Source organism: Balaenoptera ricei, chromosome 7 (genome assembly GCF_028023285.1).
Source record: "Balaenoptera ricei isolate mBalRic1 chromosome 7, mBalRic1.hap2, whole genome shotgun sequence".
Lineage (NCBI taxonomy): Eukaryota > Metazoa > Chordata > Mammalia > Artiodactyla > Balaenopteridae > Balaenoptera > Balaenoptera ricei.
In genome coordinates, this window is record NC_082645.1 from 62,849,420 (window position 1) to 62,873,793 (window position 24,374).

Here is a 24,374-nt window from a genome sequence, read left to right on the forward strand (position 1 = left end):
TTGTGGCTCGCAGGCTCTAGAGCGCACGCTCAGTAGTTGTGGTGCATGGGCTTAGTTGCTCCAAGGCATGTGGGATCTTCCCAGACCAGGGATCGAACCCGTGTCCCCTGCATTGGCAGGCGGATTCATAACCACTGTGCCACCAGGGAAGTCCCGATACAATTGTTTAAACATTATCAGTCATCAGTTTAGAATGCAGTTTAGAAAGGAGTCACCAGTCTCCTTTCTGGAAAGCAAGTTGGAGAAGAGAGTGTAATAAAGAAGGGAGGGAGGGGCACAGTACCTGAAAGCAGAGGGGAGAGGAGCTGAGGACTGAGGGGCTGGAGGGAAAACAACCACGTCCTGTGGATTTTTGCATAAAGTCACTGAAAGTTTACATCAGGTCTTGGGCCTGACTTACCTGGCACCAGTGCTGCCAATTAAACCTGGTAATAAGTAACTCTGGGAAAATGCACCCTTGTCTGCAAGAGAAGGGACTTTCCAGGAGTTCTGGAGGCTTTTGATTACTTCCCCGAGATGCTGCAGGCCTCCAGGGATTCTAACCAGCATAATGGATTTTTTTAAGAAAATGGAGACAGCTGAGCAAGGAAAGTTCGTTCAAGTCCCAGGGGGATGATAATGGTTTGGTTTAGGACTCCTTCAGATCTGTCTGAAGGAAGAAATCTCTTACTGGAATTGTTTGTTCATGGTTAGGGAGGGGGAGAGGGAAAAGGCATTGGATTTTGTATTATGAGAACCAGATGGATCCCAGGCCCTGCTTTAAGATATTGAACAATCTCTCCATATATAGAATGAGCTAGCAATACTCCTCTTTCCCTGCTTCCCAGGTGCGCTGCAAGAACAAATGGGGCCAGCACTGCCACTCACTGGCTTTGTGACCTTGGGCAAGTTCTTTAAACTGTGCACCTCGGTTTCCTCATGTGTCAAATGGGACACTACTTCCTTTGATCAATGAGATAATCCACAGAAAGCTCTTAATACAGGGCCTGATATAGAGTAAGCACTCAATAAAAATTAGCTGAAGTTATTGCTAACACCCTGAGCCATTTGGACAAGTTTAATTGATGATAAAAAGGCAGCTGAGCTACCAAAAGGCGAGACAGCGTAAAACTGACCCGTGCGTCAGCAGCAGCAGCATGGGGTGGGGGGGAGCTTGTTAGCAATGCAGAGTTTGGGGCCACAGCACCAGCCCTAGTGAGTTTAACAAGGTCCCCAAGTGATTCATATTCAAGTTAAAGTTCAGGAAGCAAGAACGTAGAAGCACTGACATATCTACCACGTAACTCTCTAGGTCACTTTGGGCAGGTTCCTTAATCTCCCCGTGCTTCTTTTGTCATCTACAAAACCCTGGCTCACAGGGCCGAGGTGGTGGTTAAATGACGTAATCTGTGCCAAGTATCTAGGGTGGCGTCTGCACGTGCTAAGCGCCCTTCAGGATTTGCTGCTCTGCTCGCCAGCCCCACCCCACCCCCGCCCCTGCCCAGGAGCCTTTGCTGCTCGGTTTTCCAGCCCTGCCCCCAACCGCAAGAGCCTTGCGCCTGGGGCCATGATTCAGCAGGAACCAGACGGTCGGGTTCACGTCCTGGCTCCCCAACCTGGAGAAAGGTCTGCCTGTGTGACCTGGACAGCCACCTGTCTGTTCCAAGTCTCAGTGTTCCCTCTGTTAAAATTGGGCCGGTGACTGTGCCTAGCTCTCGGGGATGCTGGAGCGTTGAGGGAGATGTGCAGCAAAGGCCGGGCCGAGGCTCGCGCTCGGTTTTATCGATGGACACGTACTGATTGGAGTCCACGCTGCAGGCTCAAGCGTGTCCCTGACCCACTGGAGCGCTGTGCCTCTTGCTGCCCAACCAACGGGTGCAGGAACTCCCTGGGTACCAGGGACGACAGGACCCAAACCCTTCCAGGCAAAGGAGAGAGAGAGGGCAGGCTGGGCCAGGTGAGTAAACCAGCCTGACCCCTCCCCAGGCGACTCACCTGGATTCCCCCCTTGCCCCTAAGCCCGTGAGGGTGGGGCTCAGCGGCAAGTTTGGGGAGCGTCTAGCGTTTTGCCTCCACATAATGAGTGTATGTGCTAGGTGTACTGTGTGGATAAAGAATAGAAGAATCCTGAAGGTATAAACATGATGACCAGACGGGAGACTCATCCCCGTCTCTGTCTGTTCTGGGCCTGCCAACCTGCGCTGTTAGGATTGAAGGAAAGGCCAGTATGTCATCCCATCTCATCGTTGTCTCTAACACCTTGTTTTCACAGTTCTTCTCAGTGACTCTGGTGTCACCACAAGAAGTGTGTCCTTTTAAGGTATGAACCCGAAACTCCAGTGGGCTTCTCTGAAGTGAGTGGAGAGCTTTTCACCTACTTCAGTTAAATTGGCAGTGGGGATCTCATTGCTTGGAGAAGAATCTTGCACAGTGAACGTGAGAACAGTTTTTTTTGTCTGTTTTTGTTTTTTATTGAAGTATAGTTGATTTACAATATTGTGTTAGTTTCTGGTGTACAGCAAAATGATTCAGTTATACATACATGTATATCTGTTCTTTTTCAGATTCTTTTCCATTATAGGTTTTTACAAGATATTGAAAATAGTTTCCTGTGCTATACAGTAAATCCTTGTTGTTTATCCATTTTACATATAGTAGTGTGTATCTGTTAATCCCTAACTCCTAATTTATCCCTCCCCCCTTTTTCCCCTTTGGTAATACATGTTTGTTTTCTATGTCTGTGAGTCTATTTGTTTTGTAAATAAGTTCATCTGTATCATTTTTTTTAGATTTCACATATAAACGATATCATATGATATTTGTCTTTCTCTTTCTGACTTCACTTAGTATGATAATCTTTAGGTCCATCAGGGTTGCCGCAAATGGCATTATTTCATTCTTTTTTATGGCTGAGTAATATTGCATTGTGTGTGTGTGTGTGTGTATATATATATATATATATATATATATATATACACAGACATGCACGGTGTACATAGCATGTATGTAGTAAAATGAATTATTTTTAGTACTGACATAGCACTGTAGTTTTGTGAATGTCTTATATCTTTTTTCAGGGAATAGTTTATATAGAATTTCAGCCTTGGGTGCTGGCAGTGAAGCGTAGTACTTCTTCCTTGAGTCTTGGGGAGATGTGCTGTTCTCCATTTTCCGGTTTACAGGACTGGGGTAGTGCGTTATACTACAAAGACTCTTCATTTCAGGAGCTTGTTTTCAATGAGACTAATTATTGGTATTAATACTAGAATTAAAAGAAAGTATAGGATAGATGCAAACTGTCCAACAGCCATATATGGGTACTCCACAGGCTGTCCTCCGATTCATGTTAGTGTCAGTAAGTCTGCCACTAATACTCAGAACGAGAATTGACTGAAGGGCTGAAATATTATGCTTCGTTGTTTAGATGTATGGAGTATTGGAATGAATGCCAGGATTAGGATTGAGAGCAGCAGGGCTAAGACTCCTCCTAGTTTGTTGGGGATTGATCGTAGAATTGCATATGCAAATAGAAAGTATCATTCTGGTTTGATGCGTGGTGGCATGCTGAGTGGGTTTGCAGGGGTGTAGTTGTCGGGATCTCCTAACAGGTCGGGTGAGAATAGCACTAGTATTAGTGAGGCTAAGATTAATAGTAAAGTGCCCAAAATGTATTTTGTAAATGTATATATTTAATTGTATAATAGGGGTGGAATGGGATTTTGTCTGGATCGGATGGAATTCCTGTGGGGTTGTTGGATCCTGTTTCATGGAGGAATAATAGGTGAACGGCCGCTAGTGCTGTGATGATGAAAGGGAGAATGAAGTAGAAGGCAGAGAATCGTGTTAGCGTTGCTTTATCTACAGAAAAACCACCTCAGATTCATTCGACAAGGGTGGTGCCAATATATGGGATTGCTGAAAGTAGGTTTGTGATAACAGTTGCACCTCAAAATGATGTTTGTCCTCAGGGTAAGACGTAGCCTATGAATGCGGTGGCTATGACTATAAGTAGCAGGATAATTCCAATGTTTCATGTTTCCTGAAAGGCGTAGGATCCATATATAGGCCGCATCCTACGTGGGCATAAAAGCAAATAAAAAACACGGAAGCTCCATTTGCGTGTATGTACAGGATGATTCAGCTGTAGTTGACGTCTCGGCAAATATGTGTTACTGATGAGAAGGCAGTTGTTGTGTCTGGTGTGTAGTGTATTGCCAAGAATAGGCCTGTCAGGACTTGTAGGATTAGGCAGATGCCTAGTAAGGAGCCAAAGTTTCATCATGAGGAGATATTTGATGGGGTGGGGAGGTCAATGAATGTGTTGTTGAGAATTTTTATGAGTAGGTGGGTTTTTCAGGTGTTGGTCATTGGTGTTCTTGTAGTTGAATGGCAACAATGATTTTTCATGTCATTGGTCATGGTTGAAGTCCATGTGAGAATAATGATGACATATATTGTATTTATTTTAAGCATTATTTTTGTGATTAGTTTTGTGGGGTTTCTTCAGAACCTTCTATTTATGGCGGTCTAGGGTTGATTGTTGGTGGTAGTGTTGGGTGTGGGATTGTGTTAAATTTTGGTGCTTCATTTCTAGGTTTAATGGTGTTTCTGATTTATTTAGGGGGAATATTGGTTTGTGTTTGATTATACAATGGCTATGGCCACCGAACAGTGCCCTGAGGTTTGGGTTTCTAATAAGGTTGTACTGGGAGCATTTCTTTTAGGGTTGGTAGTAGAGTTTTGTTTTTTTTTTTTTTTTTTTTTTTTTATAAATAAGCTTTTTTGTGTGTGTACATGGCACTACAGTTACTCTTTTATTTATTTATTTATTTATTTATGGCTGTGTTGGGTCTTCATTTCTGTGCGAGGGCTTTCTCTAGTTGTGGCAAGTGGGGGCCACTCTTCATCGCGGTGCGCGGGCCTCTCCCTGTCGCGGCCTCTCTTGTTGCGGGGCACAGGCTCCAGACGCGCAGGCTCAGTAGTTGTGGCTCACGGGCCTAGTTGCTCCGCGGCATGTGGGATCTTCCCAGACCAGGGCTCGAACCCGTGACCCCTGCATTGGCAGGCAGATTCTCAACCACTGCGCCACCAGGGAAGCCCGGTAGTAGAGTTTTTAATGGTACTTTATATTTTGAAGGATGAGGATGTGGAGATTGTGTTTGAGTTTAATGGGCTGGGAGATTGAGTTATTTATGTTACTGGTGATTCTGGGTTTTTTAGTGAAGAGGCTATGGGAATTGCAGCATTATATAGTTATGATACTTGGTTGGTGATTGTTACGGGTTGGTCATTATTTATTGGTGTTGTGGTTATTATGGAGATTACTCGGGGTAATTAAATAGGAGTATGCTGAGGGTGATAGTAATGAGGAATGATAAAAAGTAGAGCTTGATAAGACCTTTTTGATTTGAGACTAATGTGGAAGATTTTAGTTGAATGAAAGCTGTAGTCTTTGGTAGGATGGTTTCTAGTCAGATTAAGTTTAGTAAGGAGGTTGCTAATTTTTGGCTTATTAATAGATTTAGATGGGGAGGTAGGTGGTGTATGATGGTGGGGAAGTATCCTAAGAGAGTGGAGAACTTGGAGGAGTCTGACGGGTATATATATTTTAAGTTTTGTGTGTTAAGGTTGATTTTGAATGCTAGTACAAAGCCCAAGGTTGTTACTACAAGGGCTGTCAATTTTAAATGTAGGGGTATGGTTATTAGGGGGATGGTTGTTGGAGGAATGGTGTTGGAGATGAGGAAGCCAGCAAAAATACTTCCGATAAATAGGCTCTTGATGGAGTTGATTAAGAGGGGGTTGTCTATGAAGGAGAGAAGCGGGGCTGTCCTAGTAGTGCAAAGAAGATAATGCAAGTGCTATAGATGGCCGTGAGGGAGGTAACGGTTAGAGTTATTAAGAGGGCTCAGGAGTTGGTACAAGACGTAGCGGCAGTTTCGATAATTAGGTCTTTAGAGTAAAATCCGGTGAGAAAAGGTATTCCTGTTAGTGCTAGGCATCCAATGATAAGGGCTGTTGCAGGGAAGGGTAAGGTCTTGAATAACCCTCCTACTTTTCGAATGTGCTGCTCGCTGTCTAGGTTGTGAATGATAGACCCAGAGCATAGGAACAATATGGCTTTAAAGAAAGTGTGTGTGCAAATGTGTAAAAATGCTAGATGAGGTTGGTTGAGGCCAATCGTTACTATAATTAAACCTAGTTGGCTGGAGGTAGAGAAGGCAATAATTTTTTTAATATCGTTTTGGGTGAGGGCGCAGATAGCTGTAAACAAGGTGGTAAGGGCTCCTAGGCAGAGCATTATTGTTTGAATGAGTTTGTAGTTTTCTATTAAAGGGTAAAATCGGATAAGTAGGAAAACTCCTGCTACAACCATTGTGCCTGAGTGGAGTAGGGCCGAGACTGGGGTAGGACCTTCTATTGCTGAAGGGAGTGAGGGGTGAAGTCCAAATTGGGCTGATTTTCCAGCTGCAGCTAGTACGAGTCCTGTGAGGGGTAAGTTTAAAGAGTTTTGGCTGAGCATGAAAATTTGTTGTAGGTCTCATGCATTTGTGTTAGATAAAAATCATGCCATTGATATGATGAATCCAACATCTCCCATGCGGTTATATAAAATTGCTTGAAGAGCAGCTGTGTTTGCATCTGCTCGCCCGTGCCGTCATCCGATAAGCAGGAAAGATATGATTCCTACTCCTCATCCAATAAAAAGTTGGAAGAGGTTGTTGGCTGTAACAAAGATTAGTATAGTGATAAGGAAGAGGAGTAAATATTTGAAGAATTGGTTGATACAAGGGTCGGAGTGTATGTTATCATATTGAGAATTCTGTAATGGATCATGTGATGAACAATGCTACTGGTATGAATATGATTGAGAAATAGTCTATTTTGAAGCTAAGTATTAGTTTGAGGGTTTGGATGGTAATTCAGTGTCAGTTTGAGATGAATATTTCTTGGCCTGTGTGAAGGAATATTATTGTTGGGATTAGACTAGTAATGAAAGCACAGGAGACAGTATTTTTTACATATGACGGGTATTTGTTAATTTTGTAGAAGTTTGTGCTAGTTATCATGATTGGAATAATTAGTATTAGTAATGTAATTAGGGCAAAAGAAGAGAATAGGTTTATTACTTTTATTTGGAGTTGCACCAATTCTTTGGCTCCTAAGACCAATAGATAACTACTATCCTTTAAAAGTTTGAAAAAGCCATACTATTAGGTATGGGGACATGAATTAGCAGTTCTTGCAATACTTTTTTGGTAAATAAGAAGTCTTAGTCTTCTGTTGCTAGATTCACAATCTAGTGTTTTTTTTAAACTATATCTACAGTACAGGGGACCAAGATGATCTTGGGGTTTAGTGATAGGAGTAGAAGTGGAAAGATATGTAGGGTTATAAGAGCATTTTCTCGTGTGAAGGAGGGTATAATGTTGTTGACACGGTGTGTATGTTTGCCGCGTTGTGTTATGATTAGTATATACATGGAGTACAGGGTTGTAATTACAATATTGGTTCCTATTAGGATAATAGTGAGATTTGATCATGAGAAAGTTGACATGACTACGAACAATTCTCCGATTAGGTTAATGGTAGGGGGTAGGGCGAGGTTTGTTAGGCTTGCTAGTAGTCATCAAGTGGCTATTAGTGGGAGAAGAATTTGTAGGCCTCTGGCCAAGATTATGATTCGACTATGAATTCGCTCGTAATTTGAGCTTGCTAGGCAAAATAACATAGATGATGTGAGGCCAAGAGCAATTATTAGGGTGGTAGCCCCTATATAACTTCAAGGGGTCTGAATAAGGATAGCTGCGATAATGAGTGCTATGTGGCTGACTGAGGAGTAGGCGATGAGTGATTTTAGGTCTGTTTGACGTAGGCAGATAGAGCTAGTTATGATTATTCCTCATAAGGAAAGCATAAGGAAAGAGTATGCTATATATTTTGTTAGAGGGTTAAATATTGATGTGATTCGCAGCATGCCGTAACCCCCGAGCTTTAGCAGTATGGCTGCAAGGACTATGGAGCCTGCGATAGGGGCTTCTACGTGTGCTTTGGGTAGTCAAAGGTGGAGGCTGTAGAGGGTCATTTTTACTATAAATGCTATCATGCAGGCTAATCACAGAAAGACATTGGACCAGGAGGTGGGTAGTGGTTGGGTTTAATATTGGAGTAATAGGAAATTTAAGGAGTCTATAATGTTTTGTAAATATGTTAATGCCACTAATAACGGAAGTGATCCAGTTAGTGTATAGAATAGAAAGTAGAGTCCTGCATTAAGTCGTTCTGTTTGGTTACCTCAGCGGGTAATGAGAATAAGGGTGGGGATTAGTGTGGCTTCAAATATAATGTAAAATAGGATTAGTTCTGTGGCAGTAAATGTTATGGTTAGAAGTGTTTGTAACATGATTAGTATTGTGAGGTAAAGTTTTTTTTCGGATTAGTGGTTCTTTGAGTAGGTGGGATTGGCTAGCCATTAATATTAGGGGGAGGAGTCATACTGTTAGGATTAGTAGTGGTGTGGAAAGGGAGTCGAGAAGAATGTTAATGAGTAGCTGAGGCTATTGTTGAACTGATTAAGAAGAAGTAGGCTTGTGAAGCTAATTAATAGGCTGTGGGTTGTGGAGTTGATTCAGATCATGTTGTTTTTTGATAGTCAGGTCAGGGGTATTAGTATGATTGTGGGGATGATAAATTTTAGCATTGGAGAAGGTTGAGGTTTTGTACATAATCAGTCCCATATGTATTCGATATTATTACTAATAAGGCTAATCCAAGAGCTGCTTCGCAAGCTGCGAATACCAGTAGGATGATTGGTATTATGCTGGCTAAGGTGAAGTGTGAGTTTAAGATTGTTAGGGCTGCTAGGATAAACAATGATAATATTATACCTTGTAAGCAAAGTAGTGAGGATATTAGATGGGATCGGTATATTAGTAAACCTATAAGGGATATGGTGAAGGTTATTATAATGTTTATATGTACTAGAGACACTTGGGAGTTATGAGTTTAATCACAATCTAATGAGTCGAAATCACTTGTTTTATTTTAAACTAAATACCATGTTCAGTCCACTTCAAGCCCTTTTGAGTTCACTCATAGGCCAGGCTGGTTGCTAGTAGTGAAATTATAAACAGGGCTACGATAAGTATTGTTTCTAGGTTGTTTGTTTGGGTTGCTCAGGGGAGGGGTAGTAGGAGGGCAATTTCTAGGTCGAAGAGAAGGAAGGTGATTGCTACTAGGAAGAATTTTATAGAAAAGGGTAGGCGGGCGGATCCTATAGGGTCAAACCCACATTCGTAGGGGCTTGTTTTTTCTGCGTAGATGTTTAGTTGAGGAAGTCAGAAGGCAATAAGTACGAGTAGCGAGGCTAGTATTGTGTTTGTTAATAGGGTCAATATTAGGTTTATTGTTCTTTTTCGGGGTGTACTGAAACGAACTGATTGGAAGTCAGTTGTACTAATTAATACTAAAAGAACTATGAGCCTCATAGATAAATAGATACATAAAGAAATAGTCATACTACATCTACAAAATGTCAGTATCAAGCAGCATCTTCAAAGCCGAAGTGGTTGGATGTGAAGTGGAATTTTAGTTGGCGTAGGAAACAATAAGAAAGGTGGATCCAATAATTACATGTAATCCATGGAAGCCTGTGGCTATGAAAAAAGTTTACCCATAGACCCTGTCTGAGATTGTAAAAGGGGTTTCATATATATATATAGATATAGATATATAGATAGATATATATATATATATACACATACCACATCTTCTTTATCCATTCATCTGTCGATGGACACTTAGGTTGCTTCCGTGTCTTGGTTATTGTAAATAATGCTGCTATGAACATTGGGGTGCATGTATCTTTCCAAATTAGAGTTTTTTTCTAATATATGCTGAGGAGTGGGATTGCTGGATAATATGGTAGCTCTATTTTTAGTTTAAAGAACCTTCATACTGTTCTCCATAGTGGCTGTATCAATTTACATTCCCACCAACAGTGTAGGAGGGTTCCCTTTTCTCCACACCCTCTCCAGCATTTATTATTTGTGGTCTTTTTGATGATGGCCATTCTGACTAGTGTGAAGTGATGCCTCATTGTGGTTTTGATTTGCATTTCTCTAATAATTAGCAATGTTGAGCACCTTTTCATGTGCCTGTTGGCCACCTGTATGTCTTCTTTGGAGAAACGTCTATTTAGATCTTCTGTAGGTGGGCACAGTTTTGATTCCAAGTCCAGAAGGGACTAAGGGAGTAAGCCCTGTGGAAGTTGGGACTTCTTCACCAGCTCCACGGCCTCCCTCCCAAGAGGGGCAGCATCTGCCCAGAGAAGGGCCTTGAGTGGGCAGGCAGGCTGGGCCAGAATCCTGGCACTGCTACTTCCTCGCTTCCTGCATGACGTTAGGCTAATTATTTCTTTCTCCTGAAAATCAATTGACTTGTCTGCAAAATGAAGGTAATAAAACGTCCTTGTGTAGCATTGTCATGGGAATGAAAATGGAACATACTTTATAAGGATCCAAAGTGAAACACTTGAGAGCGTGAACGGGGTGTTATTAGTAATTCCACAGGAGCCCGCCTAGTGGCACTGTCCCTGACAAAGTGGCGCATGTGGTCTCCTTAATTAAAGGGCACATGCTAGGTGCTCAGTGAGTGGTAGGTCACTTCTATCGTTACATCTACTTAAGACAGGATTGCCAGATTAGCAAAGAAAGGTTGTGTCACAGGGCCCAGCAGTAAGGTGAGAATTACGGGGTTAGAGATAAAGTAAATGTAGCCAAGATTCAATTCATGAATCACTGGGATTATTGCACACAATTAGCATGAAACACAGGTTAGTCAAAGTAGGGAGGAAAAGAGGGTGGGTAATAAATCACTCCCAGGAGAAGTTTGGGAAGGAGGCGTCTAACACAGGCAGTGGTCTCTGGTCCAGCAACAGGTCTTGCGACAAGCGTGAATAGAAAGTCACCCTCTGCTCTGACAGGGCCTCCGGTGTCCCTGGATCAGCTCTCAGCAATGTGGAGCTGGGTTCTCCAGCGAAGAGCCTTCAAGTCAGTGGACTCAGTGGTCCCATGTTAAGGAGTCTGCCAGAAGCGAATAAGGCTGCGCCCCAGGGGGTCTTGTCTCTATCAGTTGCTCCTCCTGTTCCAGTGAAGTTTTTCCGAGGACATTACCAAACAATTTCCTTATCTAAAGTAACACTTAATTTATCACACGAAGACACCACAGTCCTATACCGGATGTTCCAAAACAACTAATATGGAAGTTCGTGTTGGCCACTGCAATTCCATCTTGAATTACTTAACACAGCTTAAATCCTATGAGTTTCACACCAGATGAGTAGGAATCATGACATGAAAGAAATCACATCATAACACAGGGTCTGAAATATTGCCTGGAACGTACTTATAATAAAAAATTAGTTGTTGTTTATCTGAAATTCAAATTTAACTGGTTATACTGTACCTTATCTGGCAACTCTTGTTTAAGAGCCTCAGGTCACAGGGACTTAAGTTATAAAAGTAAAACTCTTTTACAGCCAATGCCATGAAGAGGGATTGCCTCTTAGGAACAAACTGTTGTATTGGTTCTTTTCTCCCAGTAGTCACGGGTTACTTTAGAGCTGGCTTTAGGAGAAGGGGGAAGAGAAACCAAATGAGGGTGAGGGGAATGGTGGAAGGTGATGGAAGGTCCAGGGAAACTGGAGGGAAGATGACTAAGATCTCCTGAGGAACAAATGGAGACAACCTCAGACCCTTTCAGGGCATGGAGCTTTAAGAGATTAAGGACAGAATGAGCCCTTTTGGGGAAAGATAAAGAGGAGTTTGGAAAGCTCAGAGTGAGGCGATGAGTTGTACTTCCAATGCTCTGAAGGCAGGAGGATGGTTACTGGTAACTGGTGTAAAGTTTTAGGTGTTGTCTATCTCAACCCTGACATTTTCGGTATGTTAAGTTATTTACCCAAAATGTTCAGAGGAGAAGATTAGCAGGGCTTTTTCTTCGTTTGCTCTCTTTTTTACCTCAAAGGTGATCTGAGAGCTTTCTCTCTCCTGCTGGTGTGAGAAAAGACGGTAAGAGAAGGAGGGAGATGAACCATGGTCACCTACACACTGAGTGCTGCAGGCGCACGTGAGAATCAATCCTGGGGCTGTGCTGCGGGCAGGAGTGGGTCTGGGAAGAGGTGTCCACCGCCAAGGCCAGGGCTCCGCAGTGGTCCTGTCTGACTCAGGGGGACACCTGCTTGTTGGTGGCGGGGCTCCCCCTGGACTCTGCAGAGCCAGGACTAATGTGAGCACCGAGGCTGTCATTTTTGCAGAAGGGCCCTGGGAAGACTGGCCTCTTGGCTGGGGCGTTGCCTCGGTGGGCCATCGGCCCCTTGGCCCTTCACTGATGGGCTCCCCCTCTTTGGGAGGGGGTGGTATATTTAAGGCAATTTAAGGAGTGATACGAGGGATGCAAGCTATAGGTTTCTTTCTCACTACTGCCCACAGACATTCAGTCTGGGTTAAGCCCCTGTACACACACAAACACACACACACAGAGGTATCCCCTTTTTCTGGGTGTGAGAGGAGCAACTGAGAGCCTTTCCCCTTTCTAATCTGAGTCCTGGAGTGGGAGGGAGAGAATTCCACCACTGGTCCCTTCCTGAGATCAGACGGCTTGGTTGTATGGAGATGATGCAGTAGAAGAGGCTATTTGAAAAGCCTTTCTAGAAAGCAGAGCACAAGACAGCTGCAGGCTCTTACTCGGCTGTTTACCTCATGGTCAGGAGAGAAGTTAGCTCCCAGCAAGTGGGGTCAGTTCCTTCTCTCTTTCCCCTTCCTCCCCATAACCCACACAAAGCCGTCCGCATGCTCCCCTAAAACCCAGCCAACCAAACCACACAGTGGGACCAAGAAATTGGAGAGAAAGTGGAGGGTGGCACCGAAGGCCATCACCTGGCTCCCACCTTCCGCCCGCCTTTCTCCTCTATCGGATTCAGAGTTTTTCATTTGACAATCCCCTCACTCGGGTTTCAGCATCAGCTGGTTTCCACTTTAGCTCCTGTTCCCCAGGGACGTGACTTCTTGCTCCTTCTCACACACAACAAGGCAAACCTGAACGAGAGGATTATCCAATGAAAAGAAACTATGAAGCCAGTTAGGAGAAACGTGGGCGGAAGATGGGTGTCAGGTGTGTGCCCTGGCGTCTGCCCTCCGCTTTCTCTCTCCCATGTTTGGATTCACATGTGCGGTCCAGAACTAGAGTTAAATGTATTCAACAGAAAAAAAAACTTCTTTATTCTGAGATTATGCCCTTCCTAATTTTTGGTGTTAAAAGTTCTTTTTTTTCCCATAAAATGAAGGTCATAATAAATGATGATTTAAACACTGTTCATAGTTAGCAATATAAGATGTTAGCAGACTCATGTCAGTCCCTGAAAACAATTTCTTTGAAATATTTTACGCTTACACTTGAAATCCAGAAGTCCGGGAAGCACTGAGTTAGAACCTTGGCGCCCCAGGTGTCTGGGCCAGAGCACGCATTCACATTCAGGTACCCGACGTGGCACTCACAGGCACACCTCTGCACTGCAGCGTCCTTTCATGACAGGCAGGCAGGTGACGGAGCAGACTCTTTCTGACATCATGGATCCTAGGGTAGAATAAATCTAAACTTCCACTGGTGTCCTTATTATACCACAGAAATTGATGAGAAATTCAACATGCATTTTGACAGCAACAAAACGCTACCTGCTCCATTTTTGAGAGTTATGTGTACAAAGCCGCTGAAATACATTCTCCACCGGAATCTGCTTTTAATTAGCCCTGTTGCTTTCTAATGTTGTTAAATTGAACAAATATACATTTGAATCCTAACTGAACAAACATGGAATGAGGGGCTGTGGGAAAACTAGGAGTGGATCAGATGTGGCCTCTGCCTTCCAAGAGGTTACAACCCAGTAGGGTGATAAGAAAATGACCAACTGTGGTAAAGGGAGGACAGTGGGGGAAAGGCATGAGATGACTCAGTCTCAGGGGGGTGGTGGGGAAAAGGGAAACAGTTCAGAGGAGGCGGAGGTCACAGTTGACAGGGGACCAGCAAAAGCATTATGAGAAAGGTGACATCTAGATGGACCAAACTATGTGAGCAATGTGGGAGCTGCAACTGTGTAATCACCCGAGTGTCCCTAGATCCCTGTACCCAGTAAGTGCTCAATAAATGTTTGAAGGATTAATTAAATAAGTATTACTGGTGATATATGTGCTAGTTAAAATAAAGAGTTACTAAACACTATGTTTTTCTTGGGCTTAGAGCATTTGGGGAAAGCTCTTAGTTTAAGCAAGTTTTATGTGTATATACCAAGGGATGCTTTCTCACATTTCAATTCAGTGGCTGCAGTACTTACTGTTCAGCACAAGAGGGAGCTGCTGCCCAGCTTACTTAACTAAAATAGTAGTATTTCTCTAGGTTTGCCCATTTTTTCTCAAATTACAGTGTAATATATTGTGCCACTTAACTACCCTCCCCCCAAATAGCCCACCAACCCCAAATTTCCTATCACAATACAATAAAATTATTATCGATGGTGCATTATTTTCTAAAAAGAATTTCTCCTGTTACATGATTAGTAGGAAAAAATATATTAAAAAATATTTTAAAATATATAAAAAAATGTTTTATAAACAAATACCTTAGACCAGGCGGACTGTTCTTCAGAGCCCTAAATAATCCAGGGTTTCCCAGTAATGGGAGCTTTGCTTATAAAAATGCTGTAGGACCTCATATGTGGGCAACAAATCTGAGATAACAGTCACTTCTACGTGCCCAAGGTTTCATGAGGATCAAAGTCTAGGAGAGATGTTAGTTGAGTCCAGACCTTTGAACTTAGGATGTGTAATTTCTTTTGCAAAGAGCTACAAAGTGTAGATTACGTAGTAGCCAAAATTCAGGTGTGTCTTGAATAAGAACACCTGATATTTATAGTAATCAGAGTTTAGGGGGGAAATTAGCAAGTAATTGTGTATATGATTTCAAAGGATTTCTTGGTTTACTAACAGATTCTTTACAGAATTTTTCCAACAGCAAGCTTCCTAGTACTGTACATTTAAAGAAAACACTTGAATTCCCCAAATCAAATCTACATACTATTTTTCAGTGACATTGTTTCTGTCAAAGTGTGTACTGTTATCTAAAAACAGCCCCTATAAATGACAGTGTATAGAAAATTTAAATGCGGGAGGTAGCATTATTAAGGTAAACGGAGAGCAATGTGTTTTTAGTCACCTGCGAATGAAATAATAGAAAGAGTTTAAAGTGAAAGAACATTTGCCCAATTCATGACCAAATTCAACCTATGTAAAGAAATCTGAATTTCATCTTAAAGAAAGAAAACAATCCCTCTCGTCTTCCCAGAACTATTTCATTATTTATGATTCTTTTTGGAACTGTAAGTCCCAGATTTCTGCCATCACCAACGGCCACACTCTCCCATGTCTGAATGCCCATGTTTGTACATCACCTTCTACCTGTACTGTTGTTCCATGCTCTTCACTCTTGAAGGGCAAGGACCAGGGCTTCTTGATTTTTGTGTCACTTACAAAGCCTAGCCCAGGGCCAGTGGTGGGCTCTTCATTCACGTTTAGAAAAGAATCACAGCCAAGGGTGACTGATAAATAAATAAAGGAGGAAGAAAATGGGCTCTTAATGCTTAAGGGTTATGTGTTTGCTTATTTCTGGTTGATTGGTTGTTAAATCTTAACGCTCCAGTCAAGAGGTAGCAGGGGTGGTGAGGAGCATGGACTCAGGCATCTTGAGTTCAAATTACAGCTCAGCTGCTTCTAGCTGTGTGTTCTTGAGTAAGATTCCTGTCCTTTCCATGTCTCAGTTTCTTATTCAGTAACATGGGATGATGCCGATGCTGATATGAAACTTCCCACATAGGGTTTATTCTTCATAAAATGTGCAGAACAGTGTCTGACATACAGTAAATACTATTAGTGATTATAAAATAGAATAATTATATTGACTGAGAAGTAGTCAAAGTGTACGTTGTTCATTAAAAGCCAAATAAAGCTTTAAAAAATGTAATGGAGATGGAGTGATGAAAATGTTCTGGAATTATATAGTGGTGATTGCTGCATAGCCTCATATACTAAAAACCACTGAATTGTATACTTTCAAATAGTGAATTTTATGGTATGTGAATTATATCTCAATTACAAAAATGTAATGGAGAAAAATTCAATTCAACAAATATTTATGGACACATAATAGGTACTCAACCTTCTCCTGGGCTCGGTGGAGGATATAAAGCAGTTTAAGACATAATCTTTGCTCTGGAGGGTATTGTTTAAGGAGCACCTGCGGAGTGTCATCGGCACCTTCCCCAGCGTCCTGGAGGACATCACTCTCCACGTTTCTTACACTGAGACTCAGAAGGGTTACGTAGCTTGCCCAAGGTCCCACAGGAAATATGGGTAGCAGGAACCCAGCTGCTTTCTTCAGGTAGGGACAGTCTTGTTGAGGACAGATGATTTACATCTATAGAGTAAGTAGTGAAGCAGACATCACAGGAGGTCATCAGGCCCCATATGTGGGATAAGGAAAATCAAAAAGAGCAGCCAGTGGTAGGGGAGGCAAAGGCCTTTAGGGGGGTCTTTATAAAAAGGGGAGATTTGTGCATGTGAGTCACAGTGGGAGTAGGCATCCTGGATGTGTAAGAAGTGCTCCCTGACCTGCTTTTCCTAGAATTATGCATAGTCTCAGGTTGAAAGCCTTATAGTGATCATGTTAACGAACATGGCATATGAGACATTCAGATGACACAGCTGAAGCCGTAGGCATTTGTTTGGACCAATGACACCAAGGTAGGATGTCAATGAGAGAACAGGAGGATCTAAACACAATTTAATTTGCTTGACTCACCACCCATTTGCTTCTTTTGTCATTTATTCAGTACTTTTTTTTTTTTTTTTGAGCGCCTACCTGACTAATACCTGAGAATATAAACAGAAATAAAATGCAATCTTTGCCTTTTGGGAAGATTCCAAGCTAGGAGTTGACATCAGACAGGTATACAAGAAAACAAAGTGATAAGTGATATATAGCAAAGGGCTATAGAAAGGTGAATGGAAACACAGACTTAGAAACACTACGTTCAGTTGATGTTCAAAAAATAAAGATTGTTGAAGAGGTTTATTTTTCTGGCTAAAACGTATACTCTTGCAAAGTACCTTAACAGGGCCTTTCCCAGCTGATAGAAGGACGAGAAAGGCTTGGGAAAGAGGTATCCAGGGCTGGGAAGAGACAGGAGACCCCTCCTCACTCTGCTCATGTGGGCTCCCTGGCTGGTGGGTGGGCCACTTGCCCCAAAGTGGTTTTAAATGTAAAGTGGGACAATTTCTCTGCTCTCCCTTTCCGAGTGACTTCCTGAGGGAAGATATGTTGGGGCCTGGTTGGAGGAGGGAGCCAGGCCCCTGAAGGATAGGATTCATCTCCCCCAAGAGGAAACCAGTTTCTCTATCTGGGCCTCACTTTCACCCAACCCTCACTCAGGGCCTATTTTCAAGGATAAGAAAGGAGCAGTTTGTGATTTTAAAAAACAATGCTTCTTATTGTGGTAAAATACACATAGCATAAAATTAATCATTTTAACCATCTTTTAGTATACAGTTCAGCAGCATGAGTATGTTCACAAGGTTGTCCAACCGTCACCACTCTCTATTTCCAGAGCTTTTTCATCATCCCAAACTGAAATTCTGTACCCCATGAAGCAATAACTTGCCCCTCCCCCTAGCCTCTGGTAACCATATTCTACTTTCTGTCTCTATGAATTTGACTACTCTAGGTATCTCATTTAAGTGCCATCATATATTATTTGTCCTTTTGCATCTGGCTTATTTCACTTAGCATAATGTTTTCGAGGTTTATCTCTGTTGTAGCATGTGTCAGAATTCCATACTTTTTAAGGCTGAATATTATTCCGTTGCATGTGTACATCACATTTTGTTTATCCATTCATCCACTGATGGACACTTGGCTTGTTTCCACCTTTTGACCATCGTGGATAACACTGCTCTGAACATTGGTGTACAAGTATCTGTTCGAGTTCCTGCTTTAAATTCCTTTGGGTTTATACCGTCAAGTAAAATTGCTGGATCATATGGTAATTCTGTTTTGCTTTTTGGGGGACCACCAAACTGTTTACCATAGTGGCTGCACCATTTTACATTCTCAATACCAATGCACAAGGGTTTCAATTTCTTCACATCCTTATCAATAGCAACTACAGAAGAATGTGGAAAGGATCCTGAACTTGAGTTGAAAGAAGTCAAGTACCGTTTCTGGCTTTTCCTTTTTACTCCCTTCCCCTCCCAGCTCTGCTTTTTAATAAAATATTTATAGGGGAATAATTTTAGATTTACAGAAAATTTACAAAGATAGTAGTCTTAGTCTGTTTGGGTTGCTATAACAGAATACCACTGACTGGGTGAACAACAGAAATTTATTCCTCACAGTTCTGGAGGCTGGAAGTCCCAGATCAGGGTGCCAGCATGGTTGGGTTTTGGTGAGGATCCTTTTTAGAGTTGCCGACTACAGACTTATCGCTGTGTCCTCACCTGGTAGAAAGGGCCAGTTAGCTCTCTGCAGCCTCTTGAACAAGGACCTCTTAATCTCATTCATGGGAGCTCCGCCCTCATGACTAAGTACCTCCCAAAGGCCTGACTCCCTAATACCATCATATTGGGCATTAGAATTTCAACATATGAATTTGGGGAAGACACAAGCAAATAGACCATCGTAACAGTAGTTCCCATATGCCCTTCTCCCAGCTTCCCTCACTATTGACATACCTATGGTACATTTATCCAAACTAAGCGGTTAAGATTGGTACAATATTTTTTTTTAAAATAAATTTATTGATTTATTTATTTATGGCTGTGTTGGATCTTCGTTTCTGTGCAAGGGCTTTCTCTAGTTGTGGCAAGCGGGGGCCACTCCTCATCGCGGTGCGCAGGCCTCTCACTATCGTGGCCTCTCTTGTTGCGGAGCACAGGCTCCAGACGCGCAGGCTCAGTAGTTGTGGCTCACAGGCCCAGTTGCTCCGCGGCATGTGGGATCTTCCCAGACCAGGGCTCGAACCCGTGTCCCCTGCATTGGCAGGCAGACTCTCAACCGCTGCACCACCAGGGAAGCCCTGTACAATACTATTAACTAAATTATAGACTTTATTCAGATTTCCACTAGGTCCTTTAACTGTTCCAGAGTCTAATCCAGACACCACATGGCAGTAAGCATATCTGCTTTTTAACTTTTTTTAAAAATAGAGGTATGAATGCCAGATAACAGCATGTTAGTTTCAGGCTCACAACATAATGATTTGATATTTATATACATTGCAAAACGATGACCACAAGTCTAGTTAACATCTATCGTACATAGTTACAAAAAATTTTTTCCTGTGATGAGAACTTGTAAGATGTACTCCCTTAGTACTTTCAAGTATGCAGTACAGTATTATTAACTATATTCACCATGCTGTACATTTCATCCCTGACTTATTTATTTTATAGCTGGAAGTTTGTACCTTTTGTCTCCCTTCACCCATTTTGTCCCCCTCCCCTCCAGTCCTCACCTCTGGCAACCACCAATCTGTTCTCTGAATCTATGAGCTTGGCTTTGGGTTTTTATTATAAATTATTATTAATTTTTAAGATTCCATATACAAATGAAATCATTCAATATTTGTCTTTCTCTGTCTGACTGACTTCACTTAGCAGAATGCCCTCAAGGGCCATCCATGTTGTCTCAAATGGCAAGATTTCATTCTTCTTTATGGCTCAATAATATTCTTCTCTGTGCATGTGTGTGTGTGTGTGTGTGTGTGTGATATTTTCTTTATTCATTCATCCATTGATGGATATATAGTTTGTTTCCATATCTTGGCTATTGTAAATAATGCTGCAGTGAATGTTGGGGTGCATATATCTTTTTGAGTTAGTGTTTTTGATTTATTTGGATAAATTCCAAAAGTGGAACTGCTGGATCATAGGTTAGTTCTATTTTTAATTTTTTGAGGATCCTCCATACTGTTTTCCATAGTAACTGTGTCAATTTACATTCCCACCAGCAGTGCATGAGGGGCCCCTTTTTTCCTCATTCTCTCTAGCACTTGTTATTTCTTGTCTTTTATTTTAATTGACGTATAGTTGATGTACAATATGGTGTTAGTTTCAGGTGTACAGCAAAGTGATTCAGTTATATATATATATGTGTGTGTGTGTGTGTATATATATATATACACACACATATATATTTTAGATTCTTTTCCATTATAGGTTATTACAAGATACTGAATATAGTTCCCTGTGCTATACAGTAAATCCTTTTTACTGTTTATTTTATTTATGTATTTTATCAATTTTATCTATAGTAGTTTAGTATAGTAGTTTGTATCTGTTAATCCCATACTCTCAATTTATCCCTCCCCCTCCCCTTTCCCCTTTGGTAACCATAAGTTTGTTTTCTATGTCTGTGAGTCTGTTTCTGTTTTGTAAATAAATTCATTTGTATCATTTTTTAGCTTCCACATATAAGTGATATTACATGATATTTGTCTTCCTCTGTCTGGCTTACTTCTCTCAGTATGAAAATCTCTGGGTCCATCCAGATTGCTGCAAATGGCAATATTTCATTCTTTTTTATGGCTGAGTAATATTCTATTATATATATACCATATCTTCTTATCCATTCATCTGTCGATGGACACAGGTTGCTTCCATGTCTTGGCTATTGTAAATAGTGCTGCTGTGAACATTGGGGTGCATGTATCTTTTTGAATTATAGTTTTGTCTGGATATATGCCCAGGAGTGGGATTGCTGGATCATATGGCAACTCTATTTTTAGTTTTTAAAATACTGTTCTCCATAGTGGCTGCACCAATTTACATTCCCACCAACAGTGTAAGAGGGTGCCCTTTTCTCCGCATTCTCTCTAATACTTGTTATTTCTTGTCTTTTTGACAATAGCCATTCTGACAGGTGTGAGGTGATGCCTCATTTTGGTTTTGATTCGCATTTCCCTGATGATTAGTGATTGAGCATCTTTTCCTGTTGGCCATAAGTATGTCTTCTTTGGAAAAACGTCTATTCAGGTCCTCTGCCCATTTTAAAATCAGATTGTTTTTTGCTATTGAGTTATATGAGTTCTTTATATTTGGGAGATATTACCCCCTTTTCAGACACATGATTTGCACATGTTTTCTCCAATTCAGTAGGCGACCTTTTCATTTTGTTGATGGTTTCCATTGCTGTGCGGCAGCTCAGCAGCTTTTTATTTGCTGAGACCCTTCTGACACTCTCCTCTCTGAGCCTCAGTTTTCTCACGTGTCCAATGCGAACAGCGATAGCAGCAACCTCTACCCACCGGGTACGGTGAGGACTGAGTGGATAGAAGAGGTGAGAGTGCTTTGTGGGCTGTAAAGCTTCATGCCCACGAAAAGGATTATCATTGAAGCTTGCAGCCTCCCTCCTTTCACCAACTGGCCTCCCTGCCCTGCACCAGGTCTTGTGCCTCTTGCTGACTGAGCTGCCAAAGGCCGTCAGAAGGAGGCTCTGCCACCAGGCCTGCCCTGGCCAGAGGAGTCCTGGCGCTCCTGGCCCCGTAGGTGGCACTGACCTGATTGACCGAGGGCTCTGGCCTCTGGCGGGGCCTCCTCCCCATGCTTCCCGTGTACTTAAAAAGCTCCTCCAGGTGCTGGCAGCTTGACACTTTGGGGGTGGAGAGAGGCTGGAGGTTACAGGCTCAGCTCTCTCCCTGGGCATTTGAGATGACCACTTGGGATATCCTCCGGCCACAGAGGGAGGAAGAAACCATGAGTTGGCTCAGCTGCTTTTTAATTCTCTCCAGGTTGGGGTCGGGGAGGGGTGGTGGGCTGAGGGTGCAGGGGTGATATTCTGAGTCTGGTTTGAGAGATTGCAGGAGCTGAGCTCAGCATGCTCTCTCCACTCCTGGCTCCCTCTGGGGCTTCTTGGAAGGATCTCTCGCTTGCTCATGGCCACTCTCTCCCACATGGCTTCTTGGTTAGTGCTTGTAGTGGGTTGAATAGGGGCCCCAAAAGGTCATAACCTCTGCTACCTGTGAATGTGACATTCTTTAGTAATAGGGTCTTTGTAGATGTAACCGAGTTGAGGATCTTGTGATCAGATCATCCTTTAGGCCCACCCTAAATCCAATGACAGGTGTTTTTATGAGACATAAAAGGAGGCAACACAGAGGCAGAGGAGAAGGTCATTGAAGACAGATGCAGAGATTGTAGTTATGCTGCCACAAGCCGAGGAACGACACAGGTTGCGGCAGCCACTAGAAGCTAGGAGTGAGGCGTGGAGGCTATTCCCCCTCAGAGCCTCCATAGGGAACCAGCCTGTCAACACCTTGATTTTGGACTTCTGGCCTTGTCTTAGTCAGCCCTGGCTGTCATAACAAGGCACAACAGACTGGGTGGCTTAAACAACAGAAATTAATTTTATCACGGTTCTGGAGATTGGAAGTCTGAGCTCTGGGTGCCGGCATGGTTGGGTTCTGGTGAGGGCCTTCCTCCTGAATTGCCGACTGCTGCCTTTTCACTGTGGCCTCACATGGCAGAGAGAATGACAGACAGCAAGCACTCTGGTGTCTCTCCTTAAAAGGGCACTAATCCCATTTTGAGGGCCCCATTTTCATGACCTCATCTAAACCTGAACTCCCCAAAGCCCCATCTTCAAATACCACCACACTGGGGGTTAGGGCTTCAACATATGAATTTGCGGGAGGGACACACAATTCAGTCCAAAGCAGGCCTCCAGAACTGTAAGAAAATAACTTTCTGTTGTTTCAGGCCACGCAGTTTGTGGCAGTTTGTTACGGCAGCCTTAGGAAACTGAGACAGTGGTCCTCCCCACTTCCCTAGGCACCCTCCTCAGTGAGACCACCAGTCCAAAAGAAGACTTACAGGCCTCAGCGGGGCCAAGGCAGGTATGCTTGCGGAAAGCTGAGGATGTGGATGAATGGTGTGACAGCGGCCTGGACCCTCTGGGTCCAGACTCAGTGCCCCCGGGAGGACTGGCACTGGGCAGCTGGGGGCTGTCGTGGGTGCCCCTCGTCTTCGGCCACATCACTGAGGAGGGGGACCTGGCACTGCACTTGGTGGTGATTCATCAGCATGAGCCCTTCCTGGATTTCCTCCTAGGCTTGCGGCCTGGGCCTGCAAGATGAGCTGGGCCAAACAGCCCTGCACCCGGCAGCCGTCCTGGGGAGGCATCCAGGGTGCAGAAGTCATATGTGGCGGGCACCAGGTTGCACATGGTGGGGCCACACCGTGCTGCACCTGCTCTGCCACGTCGCAGCTCCAGTGCCCACCTGGTGCTCAGAGGAGCTGCCCACGCCTACCTCAGTCAGGGCCTGACCACACCCCAGCACCAAATGCCTCAGTTGCCTTGTACCTGGAACCTACTTAGGGAAGCGGAGAGTGAGGAGGACTGGAAACTGCAGCTCTGGTCTGAAAATTATGAGGGCCACGCCCCACTCCACACGCCGTCATCCTCGAAGACGCAGAGATGGTCCAGCTGCTCCCAGGAGGTTGAGCTGACCTCAACAAACCAGAACCCGCGTGAGGCCGGAGCGCCCTGCCCTCGGCGGTGGAGACCCAAGCAGCTGACTGGTGGGAGATTCTCCTGAGGGCGGGCTTGGGCCCTGCTGCCCCCAGGTATGCGTGTGCACCCCCCGGGGCGGCCCTGCTCCTGCCCACGCCCTCCTCGCCTGGCTCTTCCGAGCACGGAACATCTGAGGCTGAGGAAAGGATGACAGGCCTAGCTTCTGCAGCAGCAGTAGTGACAGCCACTGCGGGGGTGAGGGCGCGAGTCGAAAGGATAGATTGGGCGGTCCAGCAGCCGGGGGCAGGGTACACTGGCGGGTGGGAACGGGGAGAAGAGATAGCAGGCAGAGCACTGAGACCGACCGTGGGCTGGAGCAGTTGGAGAATTCAGGCAGCAGAGTGCAAGTGTCCTCGTGGAGCAGTCAGCACAGACCTGGACGGGGCTGGTGGGAAGGACTTGGACAGCAGCGGCTGAAAGTTACAGCAACGGCAGAGGTAGAACTCAGGCGGAAGTGGAGACCATGGGTCATAGTGATCGGCAGCCGGAGGCAGTGACAGGTGATCTGGGGGAGCAAGAGATGAAGAACTCAGGCGGAGGAGAGAGACTGCAGTGGCTTTGGCTGCTGAAGAACGGGAGCAGGGCTAGGACTCGAGCGGTAACAGTGGGAGAAATGACTTTGGAAATGGTGGCTTGAGAACTAGGAGCAGGGGAACTCAGGCTTCAAAGCAAGACCCAGCTGTTGGGGTGTGAGGAGAGAACTTGGGCAGCGAGGAAAGAGG

At 43.7% G+C, this 24,374-nt stretch overlaps 1 long non-coding RNA gene and 3 pseudogenes across 2 annotated transcripts in view; 2 read left to right on the plus strand and 2 right to left on the minus strand.

The window, feature by feature from the left end:
- The first annotated feature begins 2,343 nt into the window (after nucleotides 1-2,343).
- LOC132369028 (uncharacterized) overlaps nucleotides 2,344-24,374 on the plus strand; it is a 130,221-nt gene continuing 108,190 nt past the window's right edge. For both annotated transcript variants that reach the window (XR_009504218.1, XR_009504219.1), the window contains exon 1: nucleotides 2,344-2,415. This is a non-coding gene — a long non-coding RNA (uncharacterized LOC132369028). The remainder of the gene's footprint in view (nucleotides 2,416-24,374) is intronic.
- LOC132368556 (cytochrome b-like) lies at nucleotides 3,195-4,347 on the minus strand (annotated as a pseudogene).
- Nucleotides 5,301-12,348, minus strand: LOC132368388 (NADH-ubiquinone oxidoreductase chain 5-like; annotated as a pseudogene).
- On the plus strand, nucleotides 19,247-24,069 carry LOC132368389 (NF-kappa-B inhibitor beta-like; annotated as a pseudogene).